Source organism: Ochotona princeps, chromosome 19 (assembly GCF_030435755.1).
Source record: "Ochotona princeps isolate mOchPri1 chromosome 19, mOchPri1.hap1, whole genome shotgun sequence".
Lineage (NCBI taxonomy): Eukaryota > Metazoa > Chordata > Mammalia > Lagomorpha > Ochotonidae > Ochotona > Ochotona princeps.
In genome coordinates, this window is record NC_080850.1 from 41,287,345 (window position 1) to 41,299,694 (window position 12,350).

General features: G+C 41.4%; 1 pseudogene; it reads left to right on the plus strand.

Annotated features, from left to right (window-relative positions):
* Positions 1-213: 213 nt before the first annotated feature.
* LOC105941890 (large ribosomal subunit protein eL36-like) lies at positions 214-603 on the plus strand (annotated as a pseudogene).
* The last annotated feature ends 11,747 nt before the right edge of the window (positions 604-12,350 follow it).

Here is a 12,350-nt window from a genome sequence, read left to right on the forward strand (position 1 = left end):
GTTGGCTCTGTTAGCTATGTTCTAGACCACAGGGGGGAGCCAAGCTTGCTGAACTGATTTTTCTGCCCCCAAACTCCTAATTGAACCTGAGAGTAGGGTGTGTTGAGAATAGTTCTTTCCTCATGGAACCTGGGAATGAAGCATATCTCCTTTAGTAAGTTTCAAAATTTATTTATTTGCTTTCTGCTTCACAGCCATTGGAAAGTGATAGCCATGGCTCTGTGCTACCACTTGGCCAGTGGCCTGAACAAGGTCTACAAGGTGACCAATAATGTAAGCAAGTGGAGGTACAACTGATGCCATGGGCAGCTGACCAAACACTCCAACTTCATGCAGAACATGAACCGGAAGGTTTGAGATTTTGCCCCCTACAAGCACCGTGCCATAGAGCTGCTTAGGGTCTCCAAGGACAAGTGTGTCCTCAGGTTCATCAAGAGGAGGGTGAGCACACGCATCGGTACCAAGAGGAAACACAAGGAACTGAGCTGTGTGCTGGCTGCCAGGAGGAAGGTGGCCACTAGGAATAACTGCATGTCCACTCCTGTCCCTGCACCCTTTCTTTACAATAAAGCTCTATGGGCCCTGAAAAAATTGTTTATATGAGAGACAGAATAAAATAGACATTGTGAGCTCTCATGCTGTGGATCATTGTCCAAATGTCAACAGTGGCTCAGGACCGAGCCAGGGTTGACTGGGAGAGGGAACTCAATCCAGCCCTCACATGTGGGTGGCAGGTTCAGTTACTGGCCATCACTGTTGTCTCCCACAATCTGCCCTGGCAGGGAGCTAGATCCAGGAACCAAACCCAGGCTATGCAATATGGGATGTGGGCATATTGATTGAACATCATCACTGTGAGAGTGAACGCTCATTTCAGGATACAATTTTCAAATTTTCACAAAGGGCACAAAAGCAGATGAGGAGTACACCCAAAATAACTAAAGGAAACTAAATGTCATCAAGTTTATGATATTTCTCTCTTAACAGGTAACTGTATGAGTTCAATGGCCAAGATGGTTTAATATGTAAATTATTAGGGCAACAAAAACAATAACTAAACAGTGAGACTGAGCATTGAAAGGGACTTTCAAGATATATAAATAGAAGAAATGTACAAAATTTTGTAATAATGTCTCCATGTGCACACTTTGGTGACATATCTATAAAGAAAGGCAAGAAAACAGGTACACAAAGGTTTGGCAAATGATTTAGCTCTGTGATGAGAGGAGTGTGTCTTGATGGAAAATGTGGGTGGCTGACACAGCTGTTGCCCTCACTTTTTTTTTTAAAGATTTATTTTTATTACAAAGTCAGATATACAGAGAGGACGAGAGACAGAGAGGAAGATCTTCTGTCCGATGATTCACTCCCCAAGTGAGCCGCAATGGGCCGGTGCACGCCGATCTGATGCCGGGAACCAGGAAACTCTTCCAGGTCTCCCACTCAGGAGCAGTGTTCTAGTGCATTGGGCCGTCCTCAACTGCTTTCCCAGGCCACAAGCAGGGAGCTGGATGGGAAGTGGAGCCGCCGGGATTAGAACCGGCACCCATATGGGATCCCGGGGCGTTCAAGGCGAGGACTTTTAGCCGCTAGGCCACGCCGCCGGGCCCTGTCCTCACTTTTTTTTATTGGAATGGCAGATTGTTCAGAGAGAGGGAGATATCTTCCATCCGCTGGTTTACTCCCCAAGCAGCTACAACAGCTGGAGCTGAGCTTGTCTGAAACCAGGAGCCAGGAACTTCTTCCAGGTCTCCCACAGGAGTGCAGAGTCGCAAGTATTTGGCCCATCCTCTACTGCTTTTCCTATGCCACAAGCAGGGAGCTGGAGGGGAAGTGGAGCAGCCAGGACATGAACTGGCACTGATTACATAAGGCCTAGAATTCCTCCTTCCCCCTTTCCCCAATTCTCACCCCCTGACTGATTTTACCCATATTATTACAATAGTAACTCTATCAGACTGTTATTTAAGTGTGTCCCGATATTGCTGGAACAATGTCAGAAAGTTCAACTTCCCATTGTCTAGACATGTCCAACATTTTCATTGGAAGTCCATCTTTGATTTGGAAGTAGGAATGCGTATTACATTGTATCTTGACATCTGATTGTGATAGTCTATATTATGCCATCACTATACATCCCGTTAAATGAGAAGCCATGAAACAAAGTCAACAACAGGTATGAAGTTAAAACGAAAAATTTACAGCACCGTGGAAATGAAAAACTTGCCGATGAATAACCAACGCGTGGGTGAAGAAAAGAAAACACAAAAACCTCTTGGGTAAAATGATGCCACTATTAGATCCATGAGCCAGCAATGAATTTGAAAAGAGAAAAGAAACTATTTGGGGGCCCGGCGGCGTGGCCTAGCGGCTAAAGTCCTCGCCTTGAAAGCCCCGGGATCCCATATGGGCGCCGGTTCTAATCCCGGCAGCTCCACTTCCCATCCAGCTCCCTGCTTGTGGCCTGGGAAAGCAGTTGAGGACGGCCCAGTGCATTGGGACACTGCACCCGCGTGGGAGACCCGGAAGAGGTTCCAGGTTCCCGGCTTTGGATCGGCGCGCACCGGCCCGTTGTGGCTCACTTGGGGAGTGAATCATCGGACGGAAGATCTTCCTCTCTGTCTCTCCTCTGTATATATCTGGCTGTAATAAAATGAATAAATCTTTAAAAAAAAAAAAAAAGAAAGAAAGAAACTATTTGGAAGAAATGAAAATGAAAACAAAAACATCCAAACACGTGAGATGCAGCAAAAACAGTATAGAAAGGGTTTTGGATCTACAGTTTGCAGATGGCTGCCTTAATCAGAGAGAACATATGGTATTTGTCCTTTGGGGATTGACTTATTTCACTGAGCATAATGGTCTCTGTTGGGACCAGCTAGTTGCAAATCTCAGTCTCATCGTTCCTTCATAAAGTCCATTATACCTTCCATTCTTTTTTATGTATCTGGGGATTTTTGAAAACTTCTATGCTCTGAAGTGTATGCAGCATAAAAACGAGGACCGCATCACTGAAATGTCTGTTACAGAGCCAGACACTTTTTTTTTGATCCAATGAATGGCTGATGTTAAGAAATCTTCACAAACCGGACTCACAAAGCCCTGTTTTCCATCACTGTGATGTGCCCCTTCATTCAACTTCATCCACAGTTACTCCTGACTCCCTGCTCTTGATCTACCACTCTTAACCTGTGTGCCTTGCTGCTTTCCTGCATTTATTTGTCTGTATTCTTTTTCTTTACATTACCTTCCTTCCAACTGGCCGAATCCTGATCGTCGCTCCTGACTCAGCTCAGGTCTGGCTGCTTCTGACAGCACCTCCCTGGCATTTCCTCTTCTGCCAGCATGGATTAGGCAGGGCTTATCTTTCACATTTCCAGGATATCCTGAGTATGCTGAATGCGGGTCACTTCACTTGGCACCAAGCACTGAGTGCAGTTTGTTGGAAGCACACAGGCAGAACTATTGCTCAGGAGCCACCGATTAATAGAAATAATCATTTTAAATTGTCACAAAACTTGAAATCCCTTCAGAGATTAAAAGGAATGAATAGGAGTGGTTGAGTACAGACGGAGCCCTCTGTCAGGGCTGCTGCCATTTATCTAGGCTAAAATGGACTCAGTTATTTGTGATCAGGCTCATTAGGCATTTTAATCCTTATTGATAAAGCAGTTCAGACTATCATCTCTTTACAAGCGGCAATGCGAAATAGGTAACACGATCTTCAATCATTTTGTAATGGTGATTGATAATATCAGTAAGGATACTTAGGGTTGCAACACAGAGAAGTGTCGCACAATGGCTCAGAGTAGGGATAGTGAGCTTGAGGGTGAGCGCAGGAGGTGGGGAAGATGACCTCCATGCTCGTCTGAAGGGACTGTGATGGAGGCACTGGGTACCTTCGCGTTGCAGCTCTGCACTTGCTGCAGCCAGCCATGCTGACTTCTCTGGGGCGTTTTCCTAAGCCACTGCTTAAAATTCAGAGCACGCCCTTCTTTGGAGACTTCTTTTTTAAGAGCCGAGTCCTTTTCCAGGAGCATCTACCGATTTCACCTTATACATCATTGGTCAGCCCTGGGTGGGCTGTCCATCCCCAGACCACTCACTGGCAAAGGGAATGGGAAGCTAAACATTTGTCTGTAATTGTTAGGGGTGTAAAGGGTTAGAGGACTAGAACACTGTGGTCAGTGTCTGCCTCAGGGTTGGATTGCATTAAGGATGTAGAAGAGAGTAGATTAAAAGAGCAAGTCAAAAGGCAGTTGCTGGTGAGATAGAAAAAATGTTCAAACTTTAGCAATAGTATCTAGACATGCACATTTAGGTGGCAGAATTCATCCAATGTCACAATAGATTAAAAGCCATAAAAAGCCAAAACAGTGAAGAGAAACTATGAGTAGTACTTACATCATCATTCTCCCTAGATTTCATAAACACTACCACCTTTAGGGAAGAAAGAGTGAGGCTGATAACTGTGACGGCATATTATGCCTGGTCCTGACTCATGCACATTCCAAAAATATAATTCATTCACCTCGCTGCTAATTGAGTTTTGTTTTTTTTCTTTCTGATCCCAATTTAGAGTATTTTTGGTATTAAAGTTGAAGGATAGGAAGACTCTCTGTATTCAGGTTTTTTCCTTCAGACTTAGGGTGAAAGATACATTATGAGTAGTATTGATTTTTATGACCTTAGCCAAGAGACATGAAAGCTTGACCTACATTCATCTTCTCCTCACATTTGTCATAAATCCGTGACATGCCAATATTCCATATTCGAATGCTTTGTGCACATTAGCAATATTGTAAAATCATACTGTACTGTGACAAAGCACTAAATTTATTTCAGAGGGGGTCCATTTTAGCAACATATACACTAGGAGAAATAGAGTAGTTATTGATTCTAATGACAGATTATTACAACATTAATAATTTAGTTGAAGCGAGAGCTTTCTTCATTTGAAATTGGAGAGTTGCTAAAGAGAAAGAGCAGCCCCACAGTTTCCCTTATGTTGTAAAGATATTTTTCATCAAAATCATGTCTCTCATATGGTATCGTATGTGTGTGTGTGAAATTGAGTTCTAAAACATAGGAAAACAGACTGAACTTTGTCTTGACTACTCAGATCTTTAATTATATTTTATGAAAATAAAGATGAACCTTGTATATTATCTATCTTAAGTTCTGGAGAAATTGAGCATATATTCTTTCCACTTCTGCCCGATCTGATACCACAATAAAAAAATAAAATCAGGTGACCCATTTAAAGAATTAGATTATTTAAATGCAATGGAAATAACATTTTAAAGCATCTATTTACCCTTAATAGTATTTACTGGGTCCCTACCTCATTGGGCCGTTATGACCACAGGATTGTGTATATGAATAATTAAGTCATTAGGTAATTATTTTGAGATATTAGAGTATAATATGTGATTCATGTTAGATTTTCAATTGTACTGATATTGTTCACATACATTTTCCGTGGTGAGCTATGTGGTATTATTTTGTTAAATTAGACCAAATTTGATCTTGAGACTCAAACATACCGTGCTGCTTTGTCCGCCTGATGTTGCCTGTATGTCTGTGTATTGAGTGCACAGTCCTGGAGAAAAGTGACTCCTATGTTTTCACTCTTGGTGGTAGAGGACCCTGTGGGTGGGAGCCTCCCTTACAGTCTGCTGCTTAGTGTGCTGATAAGAAACAGGAGTGAGACACAATGGTGCCCCACACAAAGGTATGGCAGAATTAGGTGCTGTAGTCAATTTGGTTCGCCAAAAATTCAAGGAGTCGCCATTATACACTCCACCTTACACTCCTTCAAACGGTTTGAGAGACTATGAAAATGAATTGGCTTGAGTTTATCATCTTTTCCTCCGTGATCTCTGTGTTACTTAACGTAATGCTGTTTGCAACCTTCTGTGTGTATAAGAGGGTATACGGAAGTTAAAGGGTAACATTTATCTGGGTGCACAATAAATTTGAAGCCATGCATGGCATTTTATAGCATGTATGTTTTATGAACTTTTTCAATATCTCTAATATGTTTGGAATTCATGTGAATCATTCAATGAATAATTATTTTCCTCTACTTTGTTCAAACAACGTTGATTTCGAGAAGCAACAGTTTTAATACTTCCTTTTATTTCATTAAACAAGAGCTGTCAGTGTTGTTCTCTCCTGTGATTCCTGGGGTTGTTTGAAATTTTGTCTCTTATTATTCTCTATCTCCTTCTCCATTCTTCACCTATTCAGGTTTCTGGAGTCAGAAAATGAGCGAAAATCACCATGTTTGACTAGAAGCTTACACAACCAACACTTAACTGCTTTGTCTTCTCCATGCTGTGAAAATCCGGCAGACTGGAGCCAGCGGTGTGGAAGGCACATGGGACAGCGCTGAGGATACCCAACACTCCTTTGCAGACATGAATTGTGAGTGAGCCACTCATCTTACTGGGCTGTTTATCACTGAGGCATGATGCAGTCAGTGGTTCTGAAAATGTGCTGCATCAGCTCATTAGGAATGCATATTCTTGGGAAATGCCCTAGGTTTCTGGGAAGACTGTTCTGCTTATTAAACCCTGTGGGTGATGCTGAGGACAGTTTGAGAGCAGTGGGTTGAGTGCAGATGAAGTCTTACGGTTTCCAGGTGAGTTCTACAATATCTGTAGCATGCTGAGGACTTGAACACTATTTGAAAATTCTGAATCCTTGACAGAAAAAAATCAAGCTTTTTAATCATGAAATAAAGCTTTGGTTTTTATACAATATTATAATACTTTTAAATTAGGAAAATTATAGGACTCTGTTCTAAATTCATCTCAGGGAGGAAAACTAAGTAAAATTTGAAGAAGTAAATTCCAGTGGCACATTAATTCGTCCTGATTGGATCAATGTAGGATAGAAAGAAATAGATGATTAATCTAGGTTTCACCAATAAATACCTGCTAATGGCATGGAGGGAAACATATGATCCTCGCCAAAGAAGCAGGAGGAAATTGATCAAAAATAAAATCAATTAACTTCAAACTTGGGGGGGGAGTGGAGGAACAGAGCTTATTAAAACAGGAATTGATTTATCAAAAATAAAATGAAAACAATTTCTTTCAAATAAAAAATAAGCATAATGCCCATTTTTAGAAGACTATTTTCCTTTATACAAATCAATGGGGGAAAAGTATATTTCTAAAGAAATCAATTTCTTCAAACATTTTGATTGAAAATAGAAAATCTCTAATTAAAAACTCTTTTCTTTTCTCAGCAGGTTAAATAAACCCCATATATACTAAAGATAAACTCATTAAAAATTAACCAGAGAAGATTACATAGTCAGTCAATTTTTAAAATATTCATTTGAATGCCAGAGTTACAGAGAGAGAGAAAAAATTTCCATCTGTTGGTTCACTCCCCAGATGACCATATTGACGAGTGTTAGTCCAGACTAAAAAGCCAGGAGCCAGGAACTAAGAGCTTCATCCAGATTTTTCACATGAATGACAGAGGCCCAGACACTTGGGCCATGTTTCATTGCTTTTCCAAGACCATTAGCAGGGAGCTGGATCATAATTCGATCAGCTTGGATGCAAATTAGCAACCATATAGGATGCTGAATTCACAGGCAGAGTGTTTACCTGGTGTGCCACTATGCCAGCCCCTGGTCATAATTTAAAATAGTAATTGTTGCCTAATATGAAAGGCAGAGAGAGTGAAAAGAAGTGAGAGACATCTTGTCACTATTGTTTCACTCCCCACATGCCTGCAAGAGCCAGGTCTGTGTCAGGACCACAGCAGGAGTCCAGAAATTAATCTGAATCTCCCACAGATGTAGCAGGGACCCTGGTGCTCAGGCTGTCATCTGCTGCTTGGCTTTGGGCAGGCCTCATCTGCTTTCCCAGGTCACAAGAGGGAGCTGGTTGTAAAAATGGAGTGAGCAAATCTCCAGGCAGTACCCTAAGAGGAGGTGTGGGTCCCAAATGTAGCCTCGCCTGCTTCACCACTGCAGCCACACCTCTGTCTTACTCTTTAGAAAAAGCCACATATACGTATGTTTGTGTATGATCATAATGGATTTCTAAACATAAAAACTACTCATGACGCTAGCCTATGATAGTGAGGAGAGAGAAGTGTAATGAGAATCGGCCTCCTGTGTAATAATAATGATAATAATGTTGATAATATTTATTATCACTTAAAATGGTCATTAGTAAGAAAATCACCTTACTTTGTTTCTTTTTGTCATTGTGTTTTATATTTACAAATGCAATTTTAGCTTCTTTAATTGTCACCTTAGAAGACAATATTGTTTCTTCCATATGATTCATTAGAGTCAATGCTATATGCATATTTACTCTAACATGTAAATTTTTCACAGAGAAATTGTGCTAGGGGAAAAAATGTCTGTACACTTTGACATAATAGAATGTATTTCCGTTTCTATGCCATAGGAGTGTGTAGAAACAATGTAAAATGGCTTTACACTTATCACGTTGATGATAATGGAAACGGATGCTTTTTAAACCATGAAACTGTCTTTGTACTGCTTTGAAATAGCCAATTAACTCACACTCTCTTTTGGCTTAAGTGATTTGATAAAACACAAAACCACTCCATCAATCCTTACGCTCGGACCCTTGTTCCCCAAAGGTTAATGCTCCATCCCACATCACTGGGTTGAACATTTTGAATGTATACAGTAAAACAAAGTCTATGTGTTCCAACCAGCATTTTATTTAGTTTTTATTGACATCAAAGGGAATGGAAAAAGGATGTTATGAAAACAGAATGGTGTCACAGATAGTTTCATTATGAGATCATTTTGTCATTTCGGCCTAATACAATAGAACAGTGTTCTATGAAAAGAAATTATAGACATTAAATGCAGTATTCTCTTTCCATGACTTTATTTTTAATGTTCAGCACGATTGGATATGCCATGTTTTTAAATCCTGAGCCACAGAGTACCCCCAGGGAAGGGAAAGCAGGTGCAGTGTGTTTTTTTCCATTTTTTCTTCTTGATCATTTCTTTTTTTCTAACCTTGTTTGAATATGTTTGAATATGCATTAAAAATTTCCCCTTCAGAGTGTTTGGCAGGACTGTGTCACTGTTGACTGCAGGTAATCTTACGCTGGATTGTATTTCCCAAGCCACTGTCCGGTTCTGTGAGCTCTGTTCATGTGCAGAAGGACACTAGCCCAAGGGCATAGGTGCCAAGCAAGAGTGCATCAACCATGACAGTTTGCACAATGTAGTCAGTGTCATCTTATCAGCAGGCACTTACATCATTGTACATACTGATTAGTATAGTCATGCCTGCCCTCCTATGTCTTCCTAGAAGCTACATTTGCACTTGTTCTGTATTCTTTCAGGCTGCTGGCTATTTTTCATGACAGCACAGGGACCAGAATTTTTCTAAGAGATCACCTGATCCAGCTTCTGGCTTCTGAACACACAAGCACTTAATTGTCAAAGATGAACGAATTTCTCTTCCATTGTAAATGTCTAGTGGGGTCGGGATTCTTCAATTTGTAGCCAGCTTCAGTGTTTACTCAGCCTTATAATTGTAGTGGAGTGGGATGCCTGATAAAGATGAAATTATAACTTCTCTCTCTCTCTCTCTCTCTCTCTCTCTCTCTCTCTCTCTCTCTGTCTCGTTGAAAGACAGAAAAACTATCTTTCAAGAGCTGTCTGTCTTGTCTCGCTCCATCCTCAGAAACTACAGACAGCAGCCGTGAAGGACATCTTGATGCCATGAAGTACAGCTTGAACAGTAAGTCTCCTGTGGCCTTCACACCCATTACCCACATCATTGACAAGGTGATGAGAAAAACACATAGCGTGCTCTGGAGTTACTGATTTTGAAGGGAGCCACACACTTTCTTCCTTTCTCCCTGTGTTATTTGTTAATGATTAAAACGTAGCAAATGAATTCAGATCTGCTCAAGTGAGATCAGCTAACAGAAAAACACCCCTCCCCCTGACTCCAGAACCCACACTGGGCAAAGAGCATCTGTAATGGATTGCTGTGTTGCCTGAAACATCAGATATGGAAGTCCAAAGCTCCAGAACCTAAGAGTGTGACTCAGTTTGCAAACTACATCTTTTAAGAAATAATTAGGTTAAAAGTAGGTCACTTAGAATGGCCTTAACCCAACAGGACTCAAGAAATATATGGGGAACTTTGGCCGCAGACAGCTGCACAGGGCTGTCCCTGTGAAGACACAGGGAGAAGATAGTAATTTTCAAGCCATCAAGAGAGGCCTCCAAAAATCCTATCCTGCATGCACCTCAGTCTTGGGCTTCTGGTTTGCCCAACTGCAGGAATGCATAAAACCACTGCAGATGCAATGATGATCCATGGTCCAGGCAAATATTTAACCAAGGTATTGGGGTGTTGTCATATAGTGGATTCTGACTCAGTTCTAGTAGCCCAGTAGTAATCATTGCTTGAGGGTGGAAACATGGGTCTACATGATCCTGTGACCTGACTCATCTTCCCCTTGCACTGCATGGAAAGAAATGATGTCAGTGTTGCAGTGAGGCACAGCTCCACCTTGCAAGGTTGAAATCAGCCTGCAGAGGATGGGCTGCTTTTATAGAGGCAATAACACAAAGAATGAAGTGGATGAAAATGAAGCATTTCCCATCCTTTCCACACTTCCCTGTCTAGCACTCCCTGAGCATTTGCTTCCCACTCAGTGCAATTCTAAGTGCTCTGTGTGCTAAAGGATCCCATACTCATCCATAAAATAAGAATCCAAACTCTTTCCATATGAAGCAATTAGACACAGAGAATATTCTCAGACTGTAATCATTGTTGTTTGCTGTCTTGTTTCCTTCCTCTATCCCTCCCCTCTTCAATGCTCCCCTCCATCTTCCCATCTTAATTTCTTAAAAACTGGTTTTCAGAGGTATGAATTTGGAGTGTGGGATCTTTAAAGCATACTAGAGTAACATGGGGTTAAAATAGAATAAATTGTTGCTAACCAAAGGGAGAACAATTGTAGAGAAGGTGCCTTGAAGGTGACTTTGGCAGAACATTTGTTAGCTAAGCAAGCTGCTAAATAACCTCCGTGGAGAGAGTCAGAATAAACCTGCTGATCTTACTCTGTTCCCATCTTCCACTGTCCTGCTAATGACACCCCACTGGCCAACCCAGCTGGAGGCTAAAGTATATATATCTTCTTTGAAGTCAGTCTTCCAGGATGGAGACCGGAACCAGCGAGGCATAGAGAAAGGCTCACATAGTGCCCAAGGTCACACAGTTGAGAAGGAGGTTTGGAATATAAGCCTACACCTGAGTTACAAAGCCACATACTAATGTTGTCATAGTGGCTGAGAGCCAGAAGCCATTCTCCTATAGACAATGTGATAGTCTGATCCTGCACAAAACTCTTGATGTCTGTATAAAATCCTTAAATTTGGGACCCCAAACTCCAAGCCTCATTAGGTGCCTCCAAGTGCTTAATAAGCACTCTGGGAACTTCCCATTAGGGAAGGATATTCTGGTACAGACGTCACATTCTGTGGCAGGCATGATGGAAGCAACCTTCTTTCCATCTTAAGTTTATAAAGATACAATGTATGTGTATAAAATATGCCACTCCATTTGTATGTGTTGGAATAGGTGCAACTCACCAATGGCATTAAGAATGACTTGCATTGGGGAATCAGTAACAGAAGGTATGAGATAAATGATTCATGACTCATCTTGATCTTAGGGCACATGTTCTAATTTTTCACATAAGGCACACTTGCTGAGTCATGTTCAGTGTATATTCCGTACCTCTGTATAAAAAAGAAAAGTAAATAAATTTTGTATCTTTTGCTGATGATGTCATGTCTGTTCTACAGTTAACAGTTTTACCTTAGGGAGCTTATCCCTCAGGTTTAGGAGCTGTGTAAGACAGAATGGACTTTTTTCTTTAACACAAAAGACAGCCCAATGTTGCTGCCAAGAAGGCTTTGAAATTGTAGATCAAGACTGCCAAGTATGTATGTCCAAAGGAGCCAGCGTTCAGCATGATGAGGAAGGACCATTGCCTGGGATACTTACATCCCATGTCGGAGCACCTGGCTTCAAGTTACACTCAGCTTCCTGCTAATGAGCACCCTGGGAGGCAAGACAATTCTCCAGTAACTGGGTCCTTACCCTTGTTGTGGGAAACCTGGGTTGGGCTCTCATCTCTAGGCCTCAGCTTGTTCCAGTCTTGGCTATTAAGAGATTTAGGGAGTGAACCAGCAGATAGAAATGTATCTGTGTGTGTGTGTGTCTCATTCTACAAATAAGCAAATAAACAAACATGAAGAACATGGTCAAGTGTTAGCTGAGTAGATGGAGAGAGAATTCTAAAGC